Source organism: Nycticebus coucang, chromosome 9, assembly GCF_027406575.1.
Source record: "Nycticebus coucang isolate mNycCou1 chromosome 9, mNycCou1.pri, whole genome shotgun sequence".
Classification (NCBI taxonomy): domain Eukaryota; kingdom Metazoa; phylum Chordata; class Mammalia; order Primates; family Lorisidae; genus Nycticebus; species Nycticebus coucang.
Window position 1 is genome coordinate 9408491 of NC_069788.1, and position 23285 is coordinate 9431775.

The 23285-nt window shown below is 44.6% G+C and overlaps 1 protein-coding gene and 1 long non-coding RNA gene across 2 annotated transcripts in view; both read left to right on the forward strand.

Moving 5' to 3' along the window:
* The first annotated feature begins 4088 nt into the window (after positions 1-4088).
* Positions 4089-14081, forward strand: LOC128594841 (uncharacterized). Its single transcript, XR_008382636.1, has 3 exons — positions 4089-4807; positions 8141-12821; positions 13952-14081. It is a non-coding gene; the product is annotated as an uncharacterized LOC128594841 (long non-coding RNA).
* Positions 14082-21570: 7489 nt separating this feature from the next.
* COL12A1 (collagen type XII alpha 1 chain) overlaps positions 21571-23285 on the forward strand; it is a 127064-nt gene continuing 125349 nt past the window's right edge. The window contains exon 1 of the mRNA XM_053602255.1: positions 21571-21907. The gene's annotated coding sequence lies outside the window, so the exon portion shown is untranslated. The remainder of the gene's footprint in view (positions 21908-23285) is intronic.

Here is a 23285-nt window from a genome sequence, read left to right on the forward strand (position 1 = left end):
GGTTTGATAGAATTCTGGTGTGAAGCCATCCGGACCAGGGTTTTTTTTGGTTAGAAGATTTTTTTATTTTTTCTTTGATCTCAGTGCTTGAAATTGGTCTGTTCAGGAGCTCTATTTCTTCCTGGGTAAGTCTAGGGAGAGGGTGTGATTCCAAATATTGATCCATTTCCTTCACATTGTCAAATTTCTGGGTATAGACTTTCTCTGTGGGATCAGTTGTTATTTCCCCTTTATCATTTCTGATTGAGGTTACTAGAGATTTTACTTTTCTATTTCTTGTTAGTCTGGCCAATGGTTTATCTATTTTATTTATTTTTTCAAAAAACCAACTCCTGTTTCATTAATTTTCTGAATGATTCCTTTGTTTTCAATTTCATTGATCTCTGATTTGATTTTGGTTATTTCTTTTCTTCTACTGAGTTTAGACTTAGATTGTTCTTCTTTTTCCAAATCCACAAGATGGCTTGTGAGATTGTTGATGTGCTCTCTTTCTGTTTTTCAAATGTAGGCATCTAAAGTGATGAATTTTCCTCTCAAAACTGCTTTTGCAGTATCCCACAGGTTTTGGTAGCTTGTGTCTTCATTGTTGTTATGCTCAAGGAAGTTAATGATTTCCTGTTTTATTTCTTCCTGCACCCATCTGTTATTCAACAGAAGATTGTTTAATTTCCAGGCCTTTGTGTGGGGTCAAGCATTTTTGTTAGAGTTGAGTTCCACCTTTAGTGCCTTATGGTCTGAGAAGATACAAGGTAAAATTTCAATTCTTTTGATTCTGTTGATATTTGTTTTGTGTCCCAGGATATGATCAATTTTGGAGAATGTTCCATGGCGTGATGAGAAGAATGTATATTCTTTATCTTTGAGATGGAGTGTTCTATATGTGTCTATCAAGCACAGTTGTTCTAGGGTCTCATTTAAATCTCTTATATCTTTGTTTAATTTCTGTTTAGAGGATCGGTCCAGCTCTGTAAGAGGAGTGTTAAAGTCCCCTGTTATTATGGTATTATCAGATATCATATTGCTCAGACTGAGTAAGGTCTGTTTCAAGAATCTGGGAGCATTTAAATTGGGTGCATAAATATTTAGAATTGAAACATCTTCTTGTTGTATTTTTCCCTTGACCAATGTACAGTGACCATCTTTGTCTTTTTTGACTTTAGTTGCTTTAAATCCACATGAATCTGAAAAAAAGATTGCAACTCCTCTTTTCTTCTGAATGCCATTTGCCTGAAAAATTGTCTTCCAACCCTTGACTCGGAGCTTTAATTTGTCTTTTGAAGCCAGGTGTGTTTCTGGCAGACAGCAAATGGATGGCTTGTGTTTCTTAATCCAGTCAGCCGATCTATGTCTCTTCAGTGGGGAATTCAAGCCTTTAACATTTATTGAGATAATTAATAAGTGTGGTAGTATTCTATTCGTCTTATTTTGTGAGAGTCCATTGCTTAGTTTTATCTTTTGCATCAGTGTGGAGGTTAGGTTCTGTCCTTTATTTCTGAGTTCTTACTTTGCTGCTGATCCATTGTGGTGGTCAGTGTGCAGAACAGGTTGAAGTATTTCCTGTAAAGCTGGTCTTGTTGTGGTAAATTTCCTCAATGTTTGTATATCCGTAAATGATTTGATTTCTCCATCAATTTTGAAGCTTAGCTTAGCAGGGTACAGAATTCTGGGCTGGAAATTGTTCTGTTTAAGTAGATTAAAGGTAGATGACCATTGTCTTCTTGCTTGGAAAGTTTCATTAGAGAAGTCTGAGGTCACTCTGATGGATTTGCCCCTGTAGCTCAACTGGCGCTTACTCCTGGCAGCTTGCAGAATCTTTTCTTTTGTCTTGACTTTGGACAGGTTCATCACAATGTGTCTTAGAGAAGCTCGGTTAGAGTTGAGGCGACCTGGGGTCTGATATTCCTCTGAAAGCAGTGTGTCATAATCTTTGGTGATACTTGGGAAATTTTCTTTTATAATATTCTCTAGTATGGCTTCCATTCCTCTGGGGCATTCTTCTTCCCCTTCTGGAATTCCTATAACTCGTATGTTGGAACGCTTCATAAAGTCCCATAATTCTGACAGTGAACGTTCTGCTTTCTCTCTCTTCTTTTCTGCCTCTTTTACTATCTGAGTTATCTCAAGAACTTTGTCTTCTACCTCTGAAATTCTTTCTTCTGCATGGTCTAACCTGTTGCTGATACTTTCCATTGCATCTTTAAGTTCCCTAATTGACTGTTTCAGTTCCTTCAGCTCTGCTATATCCTTTCTATATTCTTCATATCGTTCATCTCTTATTTGATTCTGTTTTTGGATTTCCTTTTGGTTATTTTCCACTTTATTAGCAGTTTCCTTCATTGTTTCCATCATTTCTTTCATTGTTTTCATCATGTGTATTCTAAGTTCCCTTTCTGTCATTCCTAACATTTCTTTATAGGTGGAATCTTCTGCAGTAGCTACCTCATGGTCCCTTGGCGGGGTTGTTCTGGACTGGTTCTTCATGTTGCCTGGAGTTTTCTGCTGATTCTTCCTCATGAGTGATTTCTTTTATCTGTTTCTTTGCCCTAATTTTCCTTTCACTTCCTCTTGCTCTTTAAGTTCTCGTGCCTGTGGACTAAGGGTTAGATGAGTCCTTTTGGTACAGGACCAGAAGGGTGAGAAGGTTGAAGAGCAAGAAAGGGATGAAAGAAAGGAGGACTGAGTGAAAAGAAAAAAAAAATAGAGAAAGGACAGGCGGTGGGTAAAAGGAATATTGACAAAAAGAACAGAGGCACAGAAAGAGGAAGACAGAGCAATATAGGTGTACAGTAAGATACTTTGACACAACCTTTAATGAAAACCACCTTCTGGGGGTGCCCAGTTGGGTGGTTCCCTTGAGGTCAGCAGCTCTTTGCTAACCTGATCAGACACAGTACCCCACCTCCACCAAGTAGAGAGGAAAGACAAAAATGCTATAAATCAAACCAAAACAAGCAGACAGAAAACTTTACAGGAGAAAATTGGGTGAAAAACCAAATAATACTGGTAGAAACACTAGCAAAAATGAAGTTCTAGTTTTTAAAAAAGTCAGCAATGGGAAATTATAATTAAACTAGAAAAATTGAGAAAGAAAAAAGATCTGTACGGAAAAGGTTGAAATTAAAAAACAAAACAACATCAACAACATAAAAATAAATAAAAAAACAACCAAACCAAAAAAACAAAAACAAAAACAAACAAAAAAACCAGAGAAAACAAAACACAACCAAAAACAAAGCAGTATGTATATGTTGTTGAATATTGTCTGGGCAACACGTGGTCTTCTGGGGTATGAGATGTTAATCACAGTTGCGATATGACTGGAGGCTGCTGATTTCTCAACCCCCTGCAGGTAGACACCCTAAATCTCTCTTCAGCCCACTTAAAAGGCACTTTGAACTTGTAAACTTGCTGAGCAGAAGCTCTCCCAGGAAAGTGCTTGTCACTGGAATCACTGCTGAAGTGGCTATCCACTTACCCAGTGTGCCAAAACCGGTCTCACTCTGCCCCTTAGGGTTAGGGCTGCAAGGCAGCTCAGACCCCACCCTTAGGCTACTTGCTGGGTTACCAGCTCCCACGCGATTCTAGCTCTGCGACCCTGAGGGCAGAGCTTGCTGGGGCAGATTGCTCACAATGGCTCCCTGTGACCCACATCCAAACATTCATTGCAGAATACATTGGAAGAATGATGTTTATAAATTAAAATTCTCTCATGAAAATTCTGTGAAAATATAATTTGATGCACTGCTATTAACACAGATGGTGGCCTTGTGAGGAAATTAGTCAAAAATGTTCTCGGTCCAGCAGGTGCCTATTTTGGCTGTGCACCGTTGTAAAAAGCAACAGAATGAAGCTCATTTCTCTTTCCCTGGGGTGGTCTAGGAAAGAACAGGACAGTGTTATGTAAGGGGAAGTCTGCTGAGAAAACTTTTTCTCCTTGATCAATGAAGGTTGTGCTTGGGTGGAGGGCTGGTGCTTGGCATCCCGCTTCCATCCACGGGATGACAGAAACCAATTCATGACTCGGCAAAGGTGAGAGGTGGGAGACCAGTAGCCCCATTCATCTTCCTTCTGAATTAACAAACCTGGAACTGCCAGCTCTGTTACATAAGAAAGATCCTTATCATTTAAATCCCTGTTACTAAAATTTTCTATTATAGCAGGACCTGTGTAGTTGATCACCTTCCTACAGTGACCACCTCCTTATAATGACGTAATTTTTATAGACCAGACATGCACCTATCAGTACGTTGAACATCTTTGTATGTTGACCAGTTTGTTACTGTCCCTTGGGTGGTCAGGGTACAGAGGACCTGCTGTGTGTGTGGCTAAAAGTGCAACTGATACACTTGATACAATGTTGCTTTCAAGGAATGAGTTTTTCCTCCCCAGGAGGTTTAAAATACATTGTGGATTTTCAATGAGTTGATTCAGTTCCAAATATTTCCAAAGAAAGCTGAAAAGTAGCACTTAATAAAAGGAGGAACTATTTTGCTATTTTTCTTTTTGTTCTTTAGGAGACTGACTCAGCTTTAGCAAGTCGAAGCAAACTAGTAAATGAGTTTATTTTCGTTCCTTTTGTTTTTGCAAATGTCCTCCTATAGAAAATGATTCGGAGTACCAAAGTGAAGATAAGAAATGCCATGTGAGAGACTTAACTCGGAGAATTTTTGCAGTCAAAAGCTGACAGGAGGTTGGAATGAGGTCCTTCTTTGTCTGATTTTCAAATTCAGCCAGCTGTTATGGGCTGAAATGTGTCCTTCCAAAATTTGTATGCGGAAATTCTAACCCTCAGTACTTCACTCAAAAGGTGAGTATATTTGGGACAAGGCTTTAAGGGGGTAATTACATTGCCTCGGGGTATCAGGTGGGTTCTAACCCAGTATGACAAGTGTTGTTTGGGAAAGAGAGGATTAGAACACAGAGAGGAGAGAGTTAGGGAAACATCTGCTCACAGAGGGACGGCCCGTGAGGACAAAGTGAGAAAGTGGTCCTGAAAGCCAAGGACAGGGGCCTCAGAAGACATTAAACTTACTAACCCCTTGATCTTGGACTTCCAGCCTCCAGAATTGTGAGAAAGTAAATTTCTGTTGTTTTTGCCGCCAGCTTCTGGTATTTTGATATAGCATCCCTAGAAAACTCACACACCAGTTCTGTGACATTTTTAAGTTGTAGTGTTTTTATGCCTTCATTTCATTACTCATAACTGGAGATACACACACACACACACAAACCTGTAGCTTAAGAGACATTTCTTTACAAGTTACAATGCTGTGTTATATCCAGTTCTATTAGGAAGGGAGTTAGACGTGAGCAGGGTGAGTGGTGGATGAGGTTAGGCTATTTTGGCTATTTAGAACCTGCCTGGGTCAGACTGGACTGAGTTGTTGTGAGAATGGGCTAATTAAGATCTTGAAGGTGTAAGACTTTACAGGGGTTATCTGGGGTGGGGGACAGCTGGTTGTTTTGAGAAGTCTAATTAATGCCCCTGGGACTTTCTGATGTAGACAAATAGATATGAGTGGTTATGGGAACAGCCTGATTAGGACCCTGGGACATTTCTAAGAAGCAGCTGACACCGCTCAAAAGTTGTATATAAAACCTAGCACTGCTTGTGGTGGGCGCCTGTAGTCCCAGTTACTCGGGAGGCTGAGGCAGGAGAATCGCCTAAGCTCAGGAGTTGGAGGTTGCTGTGAGCTGTGTGACGCCACGGCACTCTACCGAGGGCCATAAAGTGAGACTCTGTCTCTACAAAAAAAAAAAAAATAACCTAGCACTGCGCTCTCTGTGATGCCCATTTTCTAGGAGAAGGCCAGGCTTGCTATTCGAGCTGTTGAAACAAACTTTTTCTTTCTTGGTAGAATTTACTTGCTTTTGCTCTGTTCAATTATTTTAGCGGCTACCTTGAGTCGTCACCGCGCTGCCCTAACATTTTGGTGAGCCAGCTGCGAGCAGCTCCTTTAAACTTGGCTCTTTGCCTGCTCGCACCTGCTTGCTCTGCTCGCTCGGTACCGGTAACTGGTAACCATCCTTTGGTACTGGGAACTCAGAATCTGGGAACATGGAGACCTGACCTCCAGTCCCACCCCTCACGGTTCCACTTCGTTTGAAGTAGTACACAATTTTTATTAATAGGCAATCAATTTCATCACATTGCACTGTAGGTCAAATAAAGTTTTGAAGATTTTAGTGACATTAAATGACTAGGCTGCCAAATGTGCCCACAGTTCCCACTCTAATCTTGGAAAGAAAAAGATCCTTTCCAAAAGATTGTGGTGAGAGAAGTATTTTTCATGGAAAGAGGTCTTGGAGCCTTTTCTGTGATAATGAACTCTTTCTGAAAGAGAAAAAATAAAATTTGAGCATCACTGATTTTAGACTGCTGATACCCTGAGAGAAAGATGCTAAAACATTGCTAACACTTTAGGATAAGGGGACACTTAGAGATTTTGCTTTTGCTCAGAGTTCCCAAAACAGTCATTAGATAGTTGCCTAAATAATATGATTCATGATCTGCTGCATTGAGTCATTTTAAAGGTTATTTAGAGGCAAATTTGTTCTCTTTGTATAATAATGCATGATACAGTTAGTCTTTTGGCCTGATTCTAAATTCACTTCTCAAAACAGTTTGTCTCCAAGTAAATTATAATGTTGTTTTCTATTTAATTTCCTAAAAAAAGAAAAATCCAATGGAAATGTCTTTGATAGTATTTGTTTATTGTTATAATACTACAATTAATGGAAATATGTAGTTATTCCTCTTTTTCCCTCCTGGGATCATTTTGGTGCTATGGAAATTACCCAGGATACTTTTTAATAAAATAAACATAATAGACCAGCAATCTTATCAAGGTTTTCTCAGGTCTGCCCTGCAAAATTAACCATCAGGAAATACCTTATCTACCAAAATAGAACACTAGTACGCACACCAAAATGGTATTTTTTAGACTGTAGTTCATAGAAAGTTGAATTTTTTGGTGTTTTCTTGCCCAGTTTTCAGTGACATTCTTGGACATGAAAAACTGAACTTATTAAAGAAAACCAATTGTCTTTGACATATTGATATGCAAATTTGAGAAAAGTAGTTGAGGGCAACTGTATACAAACTGGAAGAGGTGAGCGTGATTTTGTTTTGTCACCAAGAATGTAGACAATTTGTTGCAAAACTTGCCTGGTTATAACAAATCAACGACCAATAATTAGAAAAATAAGCATACAAAAATAGAACTTTTTATTTGAAAAGTTTGGAACTGTTTACAGAATTTTAACCCTTATAAATGAAAAAATAATTTACATACAGACTTCCAATGATTAGAGGCAGTACCAGCTCAGCATATTGACTCATTACAATCTGCCCCAGAAGCTTCAAGGAAGTCTTAAAAAGGTGGAATTGAATGGTTTAAAAATAATTTTTAAAAGAAAACAGTTCCGTGAAAAGATTTATCATTGTGTAAATATCTTATTAAATGTTACTTGCTTTTGTATAGTGCTATTCTATCAATTCATCTTCTTATTTTTGTGTAGGTTACCAAGACTATAAATGAATATGTGTGTGTGTGAGAATGGGGGAGGGGAGGAGGATGGGAGGAGAATGGGGGAGGATTAGACTAAATTATCTCCTTTGTAGCCATCAGATTCTATTACAAACTGACCACGGCCTTAATCTAGCCCTTACTTTGTGTTAGACATTGCCTTTAGTGCTTTGTAATATCTGAGTCTCTAGGATTACATTGCAAGAAGAAATAAACAGCTCCAAATTAGAAAAAAATTTTGATAATTAAATCCTAAATTCACATTTTAACTAAAAGTGTATTATCTGCATGGTCCCAGTATTGTGAGGGATAGGGGACTTTGATCTTTAACTCAGGAACTCTTGCTTATCCTGGAATGCCCATTCTTTACTAGCAGCTGGGCACAAGACTACATTTCCCATCTTCCCTGCAGTGAGGCATGGCCATGTGACTAAATTCTGGCCAATAGAATGGAAACAGAAGTATTGTGGGATAGCTTGTAAGAACCTGCTTTATGAGTCTATGTTATCTTTAGTTAGATAACCAGATTCTATTGTTTTCATCACCTCTTTGGAGGGGAATTTTGTACTATGAATTAACACATCCTGCTAAATGATTTCTGTATGTTCCAGGACGTTGAAGCATGTCAGCCAGCCAAGTTTTTTCTGTGCTTTTTTTTTTTATATACTGAAAACAATAGAAGAAAGTTGGAGTCAAGCCACTGAATGCAGAAACTGAAGTTAACAGGTCATGAAGAAGTAAAGTAGAAGATGTTAGACATGTACCAGGTAACATTTGTGTTCATCTTGAGTCACTGAAGAACTGATAAGTGGCTACGTGGTAGAGCAACATAAGCTTACTGTTCGTAGGTAAGAATCCGGTTCATTTATAAACTTGGTCTTCAGGATTCTCAAACTCATTGGCCACTTCCTTGGAAAGAGCAACTCATATTTTAATAAGTCTTACAACCTTAGAATATATTTTCTGATACATTGTCTAAATTTCCTCCTTTTCATTCATTACATGATATATTTTGGTAATTTTCCGACCTATGAACCGTCTCTCTCTCTCTCTTTTTGTGCTCTTTACCTCCTGAACTAAGGATGCCCTTCCTCTTTAGCTGGCTGACTGACTCCTACAGCACCCTGGCTCAGCCCAAGCATGTCTCTTTGTGAGAGTCTGTGATTTTCAGAAGTCTGCCCTTGCTGTGTGTCCCTGTGCGTACCCTTAGGATGCACTTATTACTCAGAGCTGTGGCTCTGTTTGCTCCTCCCTCTCCTCTGGATGACAATCTCTGTAAAGTCATGCACAATGCCTTTTATTTCTGTATTCCTAGTTTCCAACAAAGTGCCTGTCTTACAGTAAATATGTAATTCTTTAAAAAAAAAAACATTTTTCTAAGATCTGAGATTTGAAAAATCTCAAACCACGTTTTCTTGAATACATTTTTTTTTTTTTTGAATCTTACTTTTTCACCTTTGGTAGAATGCTGTGTCATCATAGCTCACAGAAACCTCATATTCTTGGGCTCAAGTGATCCTCCTGCCTCAGCCTCCTGAGTAGCTGGGACTACAGGCGCCCACCACAACGCTGGCTAGTTTTAGAGAAGTTGAAGCACACTAAGTGTTTTTTTTTACTCTTTTTTTCTTTTTGGTCAATGTAGTTGAAGTGTGCTGTGGAAGTTTGACTACAGGTTCAGGGGTGCCATGAGGTAAAAGAGGTTGAAAAACACTGTTTTCCGTGGTCAATGCTTTTCCTCCCGGTAATTCTCTTCCGTTTAACCTTCTCTTGGCAGGTCCACCAGACCTACCATGTCAATGGCGTTTCTCAGACTCATATAATCTCTTTTCCTGCCCCTTTGGGTCATCCTAGACCCTTTGGAATCTGTAATCTGAGGCACTGTGATAAATTCCTTTCACTTCTATCCATCTCAGCCACAGACAGCACAATTGTGAGGTTTTAGGTGTGATTGAGACGTGCCCTTCAGAGCCAGGCACGGTGCTATGTCCAAGAATACTCACAATTCATAGCGATGTGCTAGAGAACTCGAAGCACATCGAGTTCATAGCGATGTGCTAGAGAACTCGAAGTGCTAGAAAGAGGTGTCCTAAATGTTGAGAGCATAGGGGAGTCCTTCTGCCACTTGTTTGTAGCTGACAAGACTTACTTGTATGCCTCAAGTGTGACTCAGTCATGGCCATCCCTAAAACGCCTACATTTTCCTGGAAGTCTATATTCCCTTTCTATTCATAACCGCATTTGTTTTGGCTTCTTCACTTTCCAGGGTAATGTTTGTTTATAGAAAAGATGTCATGTAATTCTTTCGATGTCCTCAATGATAGGAAAGATGAAATGAAGTTTGTTATGAATTGTTTTAATGGGATAAATGACTCGTTAGGGAAAACACATATCCAGGCACTGAAGTCACCAAAAACGGTTCCAAGGCCTCATTGTTCTCTGGGGACTTGCTGTTTCCACAGGCCATCCAGCTCACAGGATAGTTCTGCTTCCAAGTAAAACCAAGCTCAAAATCATGATGAGTGTGAGGGCCAAGAGTTAAAGAATTTCTGGAGCCCAAAGTGCAGAGGAGATTCCCCTGTGCTTAGCTGCCCATTATCCAGACTGAGTGAAACAAATCAAAGTTTCACTTAAAGTCTTATTAAATCTAATGTCAGTTAGCAGCAGTATCTACACTGGATAAGGTTTGGCTTATCTTGCTTGCCAGACATCGAGTGCCCACAGCAGTCCACAGAAGGTGACCAATCACTATTTGCGGAAGAAAGGAATCTATACACTTAAATTGGTAGTATAAACATAAAGCATTTACTTTCTTTTTTCTTTTTTTTTTATTGTTGGGGATTCATTGAGGGTACAATAAGCCAGGTTACACTGATTGCATTTGTTAGTAAAGTCCCTCTTGCAATCATGTCTTGCCCCCAGAAGGTGTGGCACACACCAAGGCCACGCCCCCTCCCTTCTTCCCTCTCTCTGCTTTTAGCATTTACTTTCTTAAGAGGAAGTTTACTAAGTGTAGAGTATAAGGGTTTGAACATAATAACTAAGAAAATGCCATGAAGGCTATGTTAACCAGTTCGGTGAAAATATTTCAGACTATATATGGAACCAGCACATAGTACCTCATGATTGCATTATTATACACAGCTATGATTTGATAAAAAAAAAAAAAAAAAGAAAAAAAAAGTTCCTGCTATTGGTCAAAAGTTTGTGTCCCCCTGCCCCCAATTCTTATGTTGAAACCCTAATCCCCCATGTGGCGATGTTGGAGATGGGTGTCTTGGAGGTGGGCAGGTCCTGGGGATGGAGCCTGCAGGGATGCAGAGATGTGAGCAAGGGCTTCCTTTCTCTCCCTCTCTCTGTCTTTGCCGTCTGCTGACGCAGGAAGATGCCCATCTGCAAATCAGGGAGCGTTCCCTCACCTGCATCTTCGTTCCATCATTTTGGATTTTCAGAACTGTGAGAAATAAATGTTTGGGATTCAGGCCGGTCTACAGTATTTTTGTTAGAGCAGCCCAGACTGATGAGACGGTTTCTAACCATTTCATTCTCCAGCAATGTAGGCTGAGCTCGCATCCAGTGTGCATACAGGACTAACTCTCCACCACTTCTCCACGTCGGTTACTCTCCTAGACACCCTCTGTGAGTATCATTTTAAATTCTGGTGTGAATTTAATATGAGTAAAGATGTACCCCTTTGAATAATTCAGGTTTAATTTTTCAGAACAATTTTCCTCAATTATTCTGAACTAATATCATTTTATTTGCCTTCCCTAAGAGCAATTTAAACATTTTTCTTTTTATAGAATGGTACAGATGTTTACCATGACATTGCTTTCCATCCGGGGTACAGTCATTATCCCTCCTCTCCTTCTTCCACAGTCATAGAGACTCAGGGTTTTAGATGATCACGTGGGTGTCCAGAATAAACTACATTTCCAAACCCCTCACTTGCAGACAGCTGTTTCCATGTGATGAAGCTCTAGCCAATTGTCAGAGAGCAGCTTGTGAGAATCTCCCTCAAAGACAACAAGAACCACCATTTATGCCTCTGCCCCAACCCTGTTTTGTCCTTTGCTTTTTCCCTGTGGCTAAAATTCTTACACTGTGTCTTAAGCTGGTGCAGCCATTTTGGACAAAGTGGTTCTAGCGGCCTAATCTGGGGAGCAAGCGGGTAGAAGGGCTGGGTGTCTGAGGATTTGGGGAAGCCACATCAGCGGCCTCTTGATTCTCGCGAGTGCCCCGGTTATTTCTCTTCCTGTTGCTCTGCCGCAGGACAGCACCAGTTGTGACACTCTCAGGAGAGGAATGATTAAAGGTGGGCGAGGCAACGTTCCCATGGATTTCCAAAGGTGACCTTGGGAAGACAGCAGACATTGCCTGTCACAGGACACAAGTCCGCCGTGCTGGGTCTGCCCTTCCCCTTGAGCGTGTGGACACAGACAGACCTGGTGCTGCTTGGTATCCGCTGCAGACAGATAATGGGGACACCTCCCCTGGGCTTGCTGAGGCAGCTCTGTCAGCTGTCCTGGTAGTGCCGGGTGGGCCAGGGCCATCTAGTGGCAAGTGCCACTGCCTATTGCGGCAAGTTTCGGCTTGCTTTCATGGTAGCAGATGCGGGTATACCGTGATGGGTGGCAGCCTCCCGTGGCTCCAGTCCAGCTCCATTCTTGAGTCAGGAAGGCAATGAGTTCCAACATGTTTTACAAAATTAATGACATGCCCGGGAGGAGGGTGTCTGGAGTGGTAGGAAGAAGACCCCCAGGCAGTGAGGCCTGGATTCTCATCCTGGCACCACTGACAGAGACATGACCTTGAGCAGGTTGCTTCCCTGCTCCACTCCTCAGGAGGGAATGGGTTGCATCGTTTCTAAGGTGAGAATGACTGATTATTGCCATCACGGTGGCAATTATTACACCGTCATTGTTAGGTTGGGTCTACCACACATCTCATCGCTTCCTCTGTGAGTGTGAAACTAACCTGCTGAATATAAATACAGGAAAAAATTCTCTGTATTTCATCAGAAAAAATAAAGCAACATTTTCTCATCTTTGGATAAATTTCAGAATTAATATTAGTAAGAACCAGAAATAAATAGCATCTGGATCGTCCTTTGGCAAATAAAACTGTACTATGTTTTTGTCTGGTTGAAACTCAATGGCAGCATTCAACTGAATTTCTCCCAAGAGGAACTCAGCGGTGGGAAGGGTGCAGACCCGGGAAGCAGGAGGGACTAGCTTTGATTTTGGCCGCTGACCTTACCAGCTCTATGACCGGGCCAATCAACTTTTCTCTGAGGTTGGCAGTTCCTAATAAAAATTTTCCCGATTACTGTTAGCTCAACTGAACCCAAATTTATTTATTTAATTATTTAGACCGTCTCACTCTGTTGCCCTGTGGAGGGTGCTGTGGCATCATCATAGCTCACAGCAGCCTCAAACTCTGCCTCAGCCTCCGAGTAGCTGGGACTACAGGCACCTGCCATAATGCCCAGCTAGTTTTTTATTTTTAGTAGAGATGGGGTCTCACTCTTGCTCAGGCAGGTCTCAAACTCCTGAGCTCAGGCTATCCACTTGCCTCAGCCTCCCAGAGTGTTAGTATTACAGGTGTGAGCCACTGCACCTGGCCAGAACCCAAATTTAAACCCCCATTTGGACCATTAGTTTGGAGCCCACCTTACAGGTGGTTAGGCCTTTCTTGTCTACTAGCTCTAGATGACTGCTTTTGCTCCGTATAGTGATAGCTGAGTGCCCAGCACATCTTAGCATGGACTTCATGGCCAACACTGGCCAGCAGAATTACCCAGGCAGTTTTAAAAATGGACAAATGCCCGGCCCTCACCCTGGTCTGAGGGTGGCATTCACACATCAATATAAAAGTTTTTCTGTCCCCATTAGTGATTGTTTTCCTGCAATCTGGCTTGTGACCTCCCAGGGCCACTTGAGGCCACAGGTGGTCTTCTAGCGGGTCTTCCAGCCCGTGGGGCAGAGCCAGAAGGAGGAGGTGAGGAGATGGGTATCGAGCCCACCCGATGGCCCTGCTGGGACAACGCTTCACTCTCTCACCGAGACCCTCAGCTTACCTCCTGGGAAAGAATCGGAATGAGCAGTGAGCACTGCTAGAAAGTGCAAGACCTGTCCTCTCAGCTTCACACGTCTAAATAAAAAAATAATATTTGGGTTTCTAACTGTGGTCCTGGTTGTGAACACGTCCTTAGGTGTTCCTGATATCAAAGATCAGGAACTTATCTTGGAGGCAGTTTGTGGTTTTATTTTCAAGCTTTTACTACCAAGGAAAAATAAAAAATACGAAGAAAAAAAAGCATTCAGTAAAGTACAACCACATTTTGTTTTAAAAAGTGGACTGTGTGAGGATTTGAACTGCTTTTCTCAATTTAAACAACCCGTGGGGACTTTCTGTACTTCCAGCTTGATGAGTCCAACACTTGGGCAGCAGACGGAGGGAGGACGGAGGAAGCTGAGCGTTTCCCAGAAGCTTCTGCATCACACAAGGTGTTCTGTGTTATGGACCTAGCGCCCGAGCACAAGCTTGCTGGAGAGCAGAAACAGCAGCGCCACCGTTCTCCCTCTGAATAACGGCCGCACGGAGGGGAAACGTCTCGTTAGTAGGTTTTTTTTGGTTATGGTTTGCAATTTCCTGAATAAAAGAAAATAATATATTTCTTTAAAAAATATCTTCTGTATTTGACTCTCAGACACTACTCAAATTGTATTAATATATGTCCAAGAATTTTGATCGTAAATAGGGCAAGTGTAAAGCCCTTTCACGCTGGTGCCTAAAACTGGCTCCCCCGCCCTACTTCCCTAATTTCCCTCATGGCATCACCACTTGGCTTTGCCCCATCATCTTAAGATATTTCTCTGCCCTTTCTTTCTAAAGCCCGCCCTGTTTCTCTTCGCTTGCTGCTGCTGTAGAGACCCTCAGCACCTCTTACCTGGGCTCTGCTACCCTCTCCCCAGTCTCTTGTTGCAGGGTGTTTTCCTAGCGTGTTAAACGGAGACCTGCTGCCAGACTAGACTTTTTTTTTTTTTTTACAAGATTTTTTTTTTTTTTTTATTAAATCATAGCTGTGTACATTAATGCGCTTATGGGGTACAATGTGCTGGTTTTACATACAATTTGAAATACTTTCATCAAACTGGTTAACATAGCCTTCACCACACTTTCACATTAATATCCTACACTTAGTAGAGTTGACATGTACCCTTATGAAATGCACCATAGATGTGGTCGGGCCCCTTACCTTCCCTCCACCTAGCCCACCCCTCCCTCACCTCCCTCTCCTCTTTTCCCTTCATCTTGGGCTGTACTTGGGTTACAGCTTTCACATGGAAGTGTGGGTGCTTATATATTGGTTTCATGCTAGAGCTGAGTACATTGGATACTTTTTCTTCCATTCTTGACATACTTTGCTAAGAAGAATATGTTCCAGCTCCATCCATGTAAACATAAAAGAGGAAAAGTCTCCGTCTTTTTTTTTTAATCTGTTATCATTCCTATGGTTTAACCACCATTCATTTTAATGCACATGTAATGGAAAGACCACAGACGTAGATGACAGAGAGCTCTTGAGTTCAAATCCTGGTTACAAAATGTACTAGCAAATAACTTAACTTCTCTGAGCCTTAATTCCTTAACTACAGCACAGAGATAAAAATAAAATTCCATGGACTGACCTTTGTAAAAGACCTTGTGTAGTATATAAAATACAGTGGGTGTTTGAGGAATAAAGTCTTAGCTACTTCCAAGCTCTATTCCAATTATGTTTACAAACTTTCTGCTAAAACCACTCTGCTTTATTATTGCCCAAGACATTGCCTGCTCTCTGCTATTTTTTTGACTTCTTATTAATGAACTTTGTGCTTAGAATGCTCACTCTGGCCTTTTACAATCTTTCTTCTCTAGAAATCCTTCAGGGACCAGTGCAGAACACATTACTTTCTACCTCCCAAGAACTCCTAATGATTCTTAATGCTGGGAATTATTTGTCCATGGACCTTTCATGTTTCTGCATGTCTGCTAAGCAGACGCTGACTGCCCGAGTTCTACATGATCTCTTTAAGGATGTTTGTATACTTACAGTTGGAGAGATAATTTCTGCCTCCAGAAATTTCTGGATAATTTCTCCAGATAATTTCTGCCTCCAGAGAGAGATAATTTCTGCCTCCAGAGCAAAGGGCAGATTTGTTTACTGTCCAGTATAACAAAAATAATGTGTTTCTCCAAGGTAAAGGCCAGGCAGGCTTACTGCCCTTATAAAAGACCCCAAGCTCGGACTCCTACAGTGCTAGCTATGGAGTCTGCAATATTACCTGGCTCTTTCTGTGTTGCCCTGTGGGAATTGGGACTGAGAAACTGGTGTAAATGATAATGCTCTGGCTACTGTTACCACTATAAGCAAGAAAGTCCTTTGTCTTTGATTTCTTCGTGTGTTTTTTCAGCATCCATGAAACTACAGCAAGTTAAGTTGCTAGCTTACAAGTAGGATAGAAATCTCAGGTTCCAAACAGTTACTGACAACTGTAATTATTGTCTGGTCGTTATAGCCCCTAAATAATTTTTTCATAACAATCTACTCTTTCTCTCCTTTTCCCTTATCATTAGTTTGTGGAGAAATTCTATTAGTTTTTTTTTTCCCCGTGGAATGTTCCAGATCCTGTATTGAGCCGATTGCTTCCTGTGATGTCATTTATCTTATTCTTCTGTGCCACGCATTTCCTCTCAAATTATTTTTTTTTGCACTGATCCTTCAGCTTTCAATTACACAGTCTTCAGACCTCTCTTGAATCATATTTAACTTTCACATATGCTTATTTTTGTTTTTTGTTACTACATTTTAGCTTCTTATGGGCAAGGCTTTTTTGAGTTTTTCTTTTAAAAAATCTCCCACAATTCCTAATGAACATTATGACTACAGGACTAGCATTTGCTGAATGAATGCTCAAGGTAAAAATGATTTAAACATTGAGTACGGTCAGAAGACAGCTGTCCCTTCCCTCTTCTCCACCAGAGGGCGCATTGCACATTACTTTTCGGAGTATTCCAATCTGCATTCTTGTCTGTTCGGTACCCTGGGTGTTAGTACTTTACAGACGCAGTTGAATGAAGCAGTAAATGTATAAAAATGTATTAGCAGCTAGGTGCGCTGGCCTACACCTGTAATCCTAGCCATTTGGGAGGCTGAGGCGGAAGAATTGCATGAGCCCAAGTTCAAGGTTGCGGTGAGCTATGAACATGTCACTGCATTTCAGCTGAGACAACAGATAAAAACCTTATTTCTGGGAAAAAAAAGAAAAGAAAGAAAAGAAGAAAAAATGAACGTGTTATTAATCGGAGCCCTGGTCTGGTTACATGTCATTCTATACAGGAACTCCATTTGAGACGAACGAAACCTCTTTTCACCAAGATTTCATTTTAGTCTTCTAGGTAAGGAATTTGAAAGCCAAGACTGAATTTTGAAAAATGAGTTCCTATTCATGTTTTTCACCAATCTGGAAGTGTCAGTATAGACACACTGACTGCTGATGTATATAGAGCAATGGCCCGACTCGAAATTTTGTACCTTATGCAACTTTGATAGTTACAAAATAAATAGATTCCAAGTTACCTGTGGTGGCAGGGTGACTTAAAACAGTATTGAATCTTAGGGAGAAAAAAGTGGAAGAGTGTTGCTTTCTTAACTCTTAAGTAAATTGATTTCTTTTTGTCTTTTACACTTTGCTTAAGGAAGTCAGAGTTAATGGAAAAATAAATTCCTAGCACCATTTTACTTTTATTAAATCTTGAGATTCACCTTGAGAAGATGTTGCATGTGGATGCAGTATTTTTTGAAACTTCATAGTTTCCTATGCAACCACGACTTTTTGAGGTCACATGATGTGTGAGCTAGCCACTTTGTACAGGAAGGGAAATCTGATACACTTTCTACTTTCTGCTCTAAAGTTGCTCATAGTGGGTAGGGGAGGTTGTTTCAGTGGCATGAGCTGGACGGGTGAAGCACGCACAAAGTGCTTTATGAAGAAACAGACTTGTCAAGAGGGGGGAGTGCAGTGCTATCTGCTCCTTCCTGTCAAGATGCTCCAGATTCCTAAGCTTTGGCAGTAGGAAAAGGTTGCTTGTCTACAGGGTCTTACTTTTAATGTTAAACAGATATGGATTTTTGGAGACAGAGTCTCACTTTGTCACCCTTGGTAGAGTGCCTTGGCATCATAGTTCACAGCAACCTCAAACTCTTGAGCTCAAGTGATTCTTTTGCCTCAGTCTCCCAAGTAGCTGGGACTACAGACGCCCACCACAATACCTGGCTATTTTTAGAGACGGGGCTCTTGCTCAGGCTGGTCTTGAACTCTGGAGCTCAAGCAATTCACCCTCCTCAGCCTCCCAGAGTGCAAGGATGACAGGCTGAGCCACTGCACCCGGCCCAATGTTAAAATATTTTGAAGGCACAATCTTTCGGGAGACTTAAGTGGACAACGTGAATTTGCCTTCCACACCCCAGGTGTTTCATGACAGAGCTTTGAGGGCAAGTCCTTGCCTTCACTACCTTTGCTGTCTTAACTGAGCAGTCAGACCGTGGCCCAGTACGGGTACATGGAGAGTGCTTGTTAAATGTGTGTTGACTTGAGTTGCACGCACAGATGGAAGGAAGAGGATTCAGACACTTTCTGACTCTTGCTGGCCAGGTGTCCCTTCTGTCCCTGAGAATCGGGAGCAGGTGCAATACTCCCTCCTCTTCTCCCACTTTATGCCCAGGGGCCTTCTTTACCTAAGACCATTATAGCCCAGACTCGGGACAGCATACACGCAGCCCCACCAGATGGACAACCAGTGTCCCTTCAGCCCCTTTTCTCTCTTCAAGGTGAGTCAGCCAGAACTTATAATGGAAACGCCTTAGACACTGTCTCACCTGTCGGGGGGAAGGCTGGCTACGTTGACCCCACACAAGTCAGTGAAGAGGCCCCTCTTGCCTTTGAAGAAGTTAAGATACAGAAGTTAAGGGCGGCGCTGTAGCCCTAACTTCCTCCTGAAATCAATACCTCTCCCCTTGTCCACCTGCCCCTTCTTTAAAGAAAACTGACCAAACGTGGCAGACTTGGGGAAGGAACAGGTACCGACAGTTAATTGCCGGCACAGGGAAAGTGTGTGTCCTTCTCTCACTCGTCCTCCCACCCGGCCCTCTCTCAGTCAGTCAGGACTGAGGATCAAATAGATGAAGGACACCTTTTTCAAAAAAATTCACCCAGGGCTTGTCAAACTGTCAAGAACTCAGCCCTTTCGTTCTGTAACGTTGACCTCGGATGCCAAGGTTAGCATTGACCGCTAGATGGTGCTGTCGGACAAGAAATCTGGGGCTTAGAACCGCCGGGAACCCAGGACTCGGAGGGAGACGAGGTGGCAGCAGAACCTCAGGGAAAGTGGGGAGAGGAGAGAGAGGGAGAGAGGGTGTGAGAGAGAGAGAGTGAGAGAGTGGGAGTGAGAAAGAGAGAAAGAGAGGGAGAGAGGAGGAGAGAGAGGAGAGAGAGAGAGAGAGAGAGAGAGAGAGAGAGAGAGAGAGAGAGAGAGAGATATCTTTGGATACATTGGAATTGCACTCCTGCCCCCTGGGAATGGGTGTACTTGAATCTCTGGATTCTCCTCAGCCCAGCTGCCCTCCTTCCCCTTTCTCTAGTCCTACTCTGGAAATGTTGTACGATCCTTTTTCTGAGGGAGAGAGGGCGTTTGAAGGCGGTGGTTTGTGTTACCTACACTTCTTTGCAGCAACTATTTTCAAATGCCTTAAATCTGAGTACATGGGCCACGAGGCCTCGAGCTAGAGAAGACGCTCACGTGGATCCCCAGAGTACTGCTCCCGCCTGGAGAGCACAGCGCTGGTCCCCTGGGCAGACGCCTCCTCCCGGGCTGCGGCCTCCAGCCTGTACCGCCCTCGGCTCCCTGGAGAGGGGGGTGACTGCTCAGCTCCCGGACTGGTGGAGGCTTTTGCAGCCTGAAGCCAAATCAACGAGAGAGAACTCTTGTTAAGCCAACAAAATGAACACACGGCGTTACTTGCTCAGTAGTCAGTACCGTCGCCATCACGATTTTTTTTAAAGTACATAAAGCAGAGTGCTCTCGAGCGCGCGCGCGCACACACACCCACCCACCACTGGGCGAACTGCAAACCTTGGCGGGCGCGCCACGCAGCAGTTTTACTTTTCCTTTTCTGGATGGGGGTGACGTTGTCCCGGGGGCTTCCCTGGCCTCTCCAGGCCCATGGGCCGCCAGGACATTCTTGGGCGCGGCGTGGCTCGGCTGGGGGCCTCAACAGCGTTTTGGGGGACTTCTCGCTCCTGCGCTCTGTCCCTGCGGCTGCCACCCACCCACCTGCCCACTCGCGTCGCTGAGCCTGATTGGACCGGGTTCCCTGAACTGTTGAGTGGGGATGTGGGCGAAAGGCTGGCCCAGGTGCTCGGTTGGCTGTCCACAAGCTTGAGATAGGTGTCAGTGGTAGCAGGGCGACGTGGCTGCAGACCCGACCGGGCTGCTGAGGCCGCTGGCTGCGGGTGCTCACGCCCGGGGGCTTGTCAGATAATCTGGTGGTGAGGATTTGAAGGGGGAAAAGCCCGAGCATGTGTAGGCTCTTTGTGCGAGCTGCCCAACTGGACTTCGCGTGGGCTGTGCGTGCTCGGGAATGTGCAGAGGTGGCCCTTCCCGTTTGTCTGCAGTGCCTCCCTCCAGTCCTTGTCCTGCTCCGCTGGCTTTTGCTGGAGGCATCCTGTGCGTGGGGAGAGGTTCAGGAAGGGGGGCGCCCTGCGAGTTCTTGTCATTCTAAAGGCAAGTTCGGAGACTACCAGGCCTAGCATTTGCAGACGTCAGATCGAATAGAGAAGGGGGTTTACACTGAGGAGATGTCCTCAAGATCCTGTTACCCTATTGCAATTAATTGCGCGGATGCCGCTCTCGGCTTCCCTCTCCCTCTCCACCCCAGTCCTCCGTGGTTCAGCCTGGCAGAGATAACCCCTGGGCTTCAAGAGCCCCAAAGGTGCAGGGCCTGGGACCAGCACAGACGTGTGTAGCGTTTCTCTGATGACTTGGTGTGGGCGCCCAAAGCCTCATCCCATGCGCCTTTGTACAATTTGGCAACCCTGAGTGCTGGACTCCCTGCTCAGGGACGCGGGTGGGGTGCCAAGGTGAGTGTGGGTCGCCCTCATCCCCCGACTTCCACTAAAGTGTGTTTAGGGCGTTTGGGGGCGTCAAACTTGGTCCTCTGTGTCCCTTTAACCCTGCGGACTTTTAAGGGCAAAGGCGTCCACCCGGGCTGGTTTTGGTTCAGACCGAGTGAGAAATTTCTATGGTGGATTGAACTTGTTGTGGAGCGGCTTCCTGTTCCGAGGACCCTTGAGGTTCACAACTGTCCTCTTCCTTTCCCTTGGCTCAAATTAAGCTCCCCAGTTCTGTCCCAAAGCACCCAGGGAGGGAGACAGGCCTGGGAAACCCATCCGATGCGGAAGCCCCGCGCGGGCTGCAGTCCGGGTTTCCGATAGCCGCTCAGCGCGATTGAAAAAGACAGAAGGCGCCCCGCGAGCGCAGACAGTTAGTTAATGGAAATCCTGTAAATCGGTTTTAAGTGCACCCAGGACGGAGGGGGAGGAAGGTGTAGGTGGTGGTCATGGGGGATGGGGAGAGGCTGGAGCGGGGGTGGATGGGTTAAGCATCCCGGCAGTTCTGAAAACCAGAGTCGCTCCCTCCTCCATTCTTCTTAAATTAGACACATTTATTAAAGAAATCGCACGGATAGGGAAACCCGAGCTCTCCGCCCCTAGCGGAGGAGTGCGCGGCTTCCCTTGGCAGGGAGTCCGGCGGCGGCTGTCCCCCGCTCAGCGCCCTCCCTCCTCCCCGCCCCACGCGGGGCGCCGCTACTACTGCGCTCGCCACCTCACGCCGAAGGAATGCTCCAAGTATGCACACGTTCCCAAAAGTAGACCTCTCTCACCGCCGCGGAGCAGACATCACCCCGTGGCAGCCGTCCACCTTCTCAGGCGTTTCGTAACCGAGTAAAGTGAGAGCTGGGAACAGCCCTCTATTAAGTAGCCCGCGGCGCGGAGTCTTTCCCACTTGGCGCAGGCGAGCGGCCCAGACGCGCCCGCACGCCCGCCGCTGCCGTCCCGGGCAGTCCCCGGTCCCGCCGCGCCTGCAGCTCCTCCTGGGATCCTCCTGCTCCTCCTCCCGGACCTCCCCGCTGCTGCCCACGCCCAGGCGGCCGCCAGGTGCTCTTGGAGCAGAGCAGCGCCTGACACCCGAGAGTGCTGGGGTCGCACAGAGCGCCAGCTTCTCCGACGCCGGGAGCCGCTGCCGCCGCTGCTACCTCGTAGCTGCCGCCGCCTCAGGTCAGTCTGGATTCTGTCCCCTTTCCCCAACTCCATTATTCTCGAAGATAACCAGGGAAACTTGTTTCCAGCTCACACTTTGCCGGGAGACGTGGAGAATCCCGGGTGAGGACCTTTTGGACTTGTAATGGTGTAGCTGTGCCAGAGAAATTCCCCGGGACACTGGGCTTTTGTCATTCATTTGGTGTTTAGAGGGCAGACGCAAAGGTCGCTTTTCTTAGTCGATGCAGGGCGGTAGTGTGCGCGCAAAGGAGCCCATTCGATGTCTGGGTTTGTGAAGGGATCTTGTCCATAGATGCTGTCTATTTCAACGCAGGGCGCGCCGGGCTCTGCGGCCACCACTTGTTCCTTATCTCGCGCTGTGGCTTTACTCGGGAGTGCAGTGGAGCAGCGGGGGCGCCAGGAAGGTATTACTGTGTCGGTGACGCACTGTGCAGAATTCTTCGAAGAGCAGGCTAAGGGCTGTGCAGCTCGTCCAGGCTGCGCGGCTGTGTGTGGCATCTCCAGGCAGATTCCTGGTCAAGGGCTCAGCCTTCGTCCTCCTCCATTTTTCAAAGTGTCCGAGGTGGTGGTTTAGGCTCGCTATAAGGGACACATCCTGGGCCTGCTTCCCCCAGCTTCTGGAGAAAGTCCCCTTTCCAACTCTCCTCCCCGCAGATGCATTGGTCTGTGGGACCTCTGAGGTGGTTTCCAGCTCAAAATCTAGCCGGTGTAGACTCAGAAAGCCTGGGGCATCAGGCTCATTTAAGGAGCGGACCGGAGCACAGGAGTAGGGCAGGTACTTCAAATTTGGCGTCGTAAGGAACGCTCCGGTGACAAGTTTGGGGCTCCCCAGGACACCCTCTCCAGTGACCAGGACTATGAAGCCTTCTAAAGAATGCTGAGGAGGGACTGGGCAGGAAAGGAAATGAGCTCTAAGCCGCCTCTTGGCTAACAAATGTCAAAGTCGTGTTGGGTCGGAGGGGGGTGCGTGATGCGCAAGGGATCTGGAGGGACCCTGGGTATGTGTCTGCAGTTTCCTTTTGTAACTTGACGCGAGAGTTAAGGAATTGTCCTCTTCCAGCCAAGGGGCAGAAGGGGTCGGGTCCCCTTAGCACACCCCCTCCACGCACACTCATTTTCATTCATGAGGGTGAAGTGGGGGAATCCTCTGTGCCACGACGGGATCGCCCCGGCCACTTTTAGACATTTATGTCTGAGTATGCTCAGTGAAATGTTGCTAAGAATTCAAGTGAATGGGTTAAAAAGGAGAGAAAACCTTTTGTTTTAAAAACATGTATGAACTGAACGCCTAGCTGGCTGGCTCAAGCTGCGCGTTCAGATACCACGAAGCGAGCTTCTCGCCCACGAGTCAGGAAGCCGATAGGTGGTGCTCTAG